Raw genomic sequence first — 4,699 nt, 5'->3', positions numbered from 1 at the left:
ATAAGCTTTACCACATTTATCTAATCATCCTTATTTTCCATATCTTTTGCTGTGTCTCCTAGAATTGCTCTTCTTCATATTGGAATACTTCCTCCCAGAGTGTTTACAACGTGGTTCTTTGTGAGACAAACTTGGTATGACTGAGAACATCTCCATTAAGCCCTCCTTGGTGCTACTGAAATCTGGCTGTGAGTGTCCTCTGGGTGGCAAGCACCAAATTTCGGGGCCCTTTGAGGGATGCCCCTCACTTTGGAGCCTCCACACTGCAACAGTGCACCTTTTGGTTGACCTCTTGTGAACCCCCCCAGATCTTGACCCAAAAAGTACACCCATACACTCTTGCTTCTGGGGTCTCCTGGCCTACAAAGAAGGGAGGAGGGAGGTTCTTTGAAGACAACACAAACCTGTTTATCTTCTCTTGGCCCACAGGAATCTCATTTATCCTCAGACCTCCAAAATGTTGGTTCCTCCAACTTACTGACTTCTCTCCTCACTGGGTCCTTATGGGTATGTTGTCCTGCCCACCTCTCCAAGGCAGGAAGAAGACACTGAACACACATTAGTTTCTTTCAAATTCTCTTTTATTGCTACTCCACTCTAGCACTGAGGGACTCATGTTCTGCAGCTCAGGAAGCCTTCTTTCATATTTTCACTCTTCTGTTACTGAAGATTAGGAATAAAATGCCTCTGACTTTTCAAGAGCATTACTAAAAAGTAGGACAATGGAGTAAGGCCTTCAAAGTTTTGAGGGAAAATGTAATCTGAGGCAAAATAATCTAAACATTTATACTTTGCCAAGTTATGGAGAGAATAGAGATATTTTCAGACATACAAGATCCCCAAAACTTTATCCAACATGTACTCTTTCTCAGAAAGTTACTAATGAATATATTCCACTGAATTAAGGGAATTAAGGCAAGAGAAGGAAGAATGGGATCCATAAAACAATCTAACCCAAGAGGGAAGCAAAGGGAATTACCAGAATGATAACAGGAGATCTCAAGACCAGCCACCTAGAGAACAACTTGTCCAGATTGGAGGTGAGATGGCTTTGAGACAGACATCTTTAAAAAGATGATACTGGTAAATCAAAACCTCAATAAGATATCACCTTACACCTGTTAGAGTGGCTGTTATAAAAAAGACAAAAAACAGCAAGTGTTGAAGAAGATGTGGAGAAAAGGGAACCCTTGTACACTGTTGGTGAGAATGTAAATTGGTGCAGCCGCTATGGAAAACAACATTGGGGCTCCTCAAAAAATTAAAAATTGAACTACCACATGGTCCAGCAATTCCACTTCTGGGTATTTATCCAAAGAAAATGAAAACACTAATTTGAAAAGATATATGTACCCCTATGTTCACTGCAGTATTATTCATAATACCCAAGATATGGAAACAACTTATGTGTCCATCAATGGATAAATGGATAAAGAAAATGTACACATACACAATGGGATATTATTCATCCATAAAAAGAATAATATCTTGACATTTGCAACAACATGGGTGGATCTTGAGAGCATGAAGTGAAATAAGTCAGACAGAGAAAGACAAATACTATTTAATCTCATTTATATATAGGAGAGTTAGGGGACAGGTGAAATGGGTGAACAGAGTCAAAAGGTACAAACTTCCAGTTATAAAATAAATAAGTCATGGGGATATATGTACAGCATGGTGACTGTGATGAATAATACCATATTATATATTTGAAATTTGCTAAGAGAGTAGATCTTAGAAGTTTTTATCACAAGAAAAAGAACTGTAACTATGTGAGGTGATGAATGTTAACTAGACTCAATGTAGTTATCATTTCTCAATGTATACAAATATTGAATCATGTTGACACCTGAAACTAATTTGTTATATGTCAATTTTTTCTCAATGAAAATAATTTTTAAAAGATGACATTGTCAGAAAATGGAAGTGTTTGAACAGGAGAGGAGATTTGCATAAGAGGAAGTTTGGAGCTTATTATGTTAAGAACACAAAAAATAAATATATGAATAAAATAAGACTATAACTCCAATAAAAACAAACCAAAAATGTGCAGGAAAAGAAAAGTAATTAAACTGTAGTAGTACATAGTACATTTGTAAGTAGTTTACATAATGGAAATAATGTAAATATGGAATATTTATTAAACCAAAATTACAGTAACACTATTTTAGGAGAATGCAAACAAACTAAAAAAACCTCTCATCTTCCAAAGTTAAAATTAAAGAATAATGACCCGATGTGACAAATTAAGAGCTGTTATCACGAGCATACTATTAAGAGATAAAAGTGTTTGTTTGTTTGTTTGTTTGTTTTTACTTTATAAAGTCTAAAAGAATAAAATAGTGTTTGTATCTGGGGTGCAGGAAATAGAAGGGAACTCCAATTTTTCATTTTTAAAATAGACTGTAGAATTCTTGAGTATTTGTATTTTGTACCTACATTTGATAGAAAATAAAAACTAAATTAAAAAATCAAAAGTTAAAATATGGATTATTTAATAAATGTCACTGGAATAACTGGTTATCCATGAAGGAAAAGGAAAAGTAGGTTTCTACCTCTCACCATCTATAAAAATAAGTTCAAAATTATTATAATACCTATAAAGCTTTAAGCCTTTAAAAAAATAGGTGAATATTTTTATGACATCAATCCAAGGCAGATTTCTTTAAAGGCAGAATACTATAAATGCAAGGGAAAATATTGATAAATCATATTGCACATTACAATAAAAATTTTCTGTACTACTAGAAAGTCACCATAAGCAATGCTGAGATAAGTCACAGATTGGGAGAAGATATAATTGCTAAAATATCCAGAATATATGTGAAATTCCTACAAATAATGATTAATGCAAGAAGTTCAATAGGGAAACAAATCAAATAATATAATCAGACAATTTGTTGAAGAAGAGATCTCAACAACCAATAAATATAAGAAAAGACAGGCAAACATAAGGATCAAATTAAAACAAGGAGAAATCATTATACACCAATGGAATGAAGAGGCCGGGGGAGAACAATATGAAAGCTAATAACTCCAACTGTTGTAAAGAATATGGGGAAAAAGAATTTATGTACCATCTGTGGCAGAACAAATTGGTACAAATGCTTTGGAGAAAAATACACTAATACCTAGGAAAGCTGCAAATGTGCACATTAATTAAAGTTCTGATATATCCTTCAGGCCTAGAGAAATTATTGTACCTTTGGCCAAGGGAAAGTCACAGAGATATTCTTTACTGCACTTTTTAAAATAGGGGGAAATGGACAATAACCCCAATGTCCATAAACAAGGAATAGATGAATAAACATGGTGTGTTCATACAATGGGATACTATGCACCTGTTGAAATGAATGAACTAGATTTACATGGATAAATTTTGGAAACACACTACTGAAGACATAGGACCAAACTGAAGTTGTGACATGGTACGTATGATTCCATATGTGTGAAATTTTAAGGCACAGCATAATACTATATATGTTCATGGATAGATACATACAGAGTAAAATCTGAAAACTTGCATGGGAATGCTTCCCAGCAAATTCAGGACTGTGGGACTCTTGAGGGAGGGAAGGAGGAATGGGAAAAGAGATCGAGGAAGGACAGTATTAGATGCACTCACAATGCTTGATTACAAACGCCAAAACAAAAATGGTCTGAGGCAAATAAATAGAAGGCTAACATTTGTTAAATCCAAGGAGGTAGATATGTGGGTATCAGTTTTGTCTATTTCCTGCATGTTTAAAATCTTTAACAACAACAGTACAGAGGGATATGTGCCAACTATCAGAAGTCAGGCCTGTTTCTGGTGGCCACTAAACAGGTGCGTGCTCTCAGCCAAATCCCTTAGCATCTTCCAATCTCAGTTCCATTATTTGTAAACGGAGAGGAACAGCATCTCGCCCAGCCAGCTTCAGTGTTTAGAATATGACTAAATGAAATAATATATGTAAAGAGCCATTTCAAAAATTTTTTATAGCTAAATAATGAAAGAATTATTACTGTTTGCATGTTGACATGTAAAAAATGAATATCCATAAAAAATAATAATACTAGTTCAGGGGACTGATATCAACACGTGGTATATCTATTCTATGGGTTTTGTATTGCTGTTTTGACTGTACTCATCATCTTATCCTGCTCTGGAGGCTTGACAAGGAGAGAGAGAAAATGAATCCCATCATGGCTTCCAACTCTATCCCCTAAATGCTCTAAGGATTCGAAAGAGTTAAAGCACAAAGGTCAGCCAGCAACCAGTGGGAGAAAAACACACTGCATGTAAAGATGATATTTTAGGAAATGTCAGTTTAGTGAAAAGGACTGCTTGGCAAAGGAACACAACACTTGCTTCTACTTAGAGCTTTAGAAAATTTATTTTAAATAATAGCATTGGAAAAAATATATGAAGTGAAGAAAGAACAAAAGAAAGAACTTTTTGCCTATGTATTCTTCTCAGGCTCCTCTTAATAAATGAACTCTCCTCAAAAACATTTGCTAGATAGAAGCAATTAAGGCTGAAGCTCTATCCTCTCTTCACTAATTAATTATAGCAAATGAGCCTGTAATGTGCATCATAACAACTTAATAAGCTGGGCCAAACTATTTTAGATTCTGCTATGCTAGTATTTCATCATTGCTGGGCTATTTAAATTAGGTAAGTACTATTCAAACATAAATAGCTTTTGAATTACCT

The sequence above is a fragment of the Lynx canadensis genome, chromosome A1, assembly GCF_007474595.2.
Source record: "Lynx canadensis isolate LIC74 chromosome A1, mLynCan4.pri.v2, whole genome shotgun sequence".
NCBI lineage: Eukaryota > Metazoa > Chordata > Mammalia > Carnivora > Felidae > Lynx > Lynx canadensis.
Note: the sequence above shows the minus strand (reverse complement) of the source record.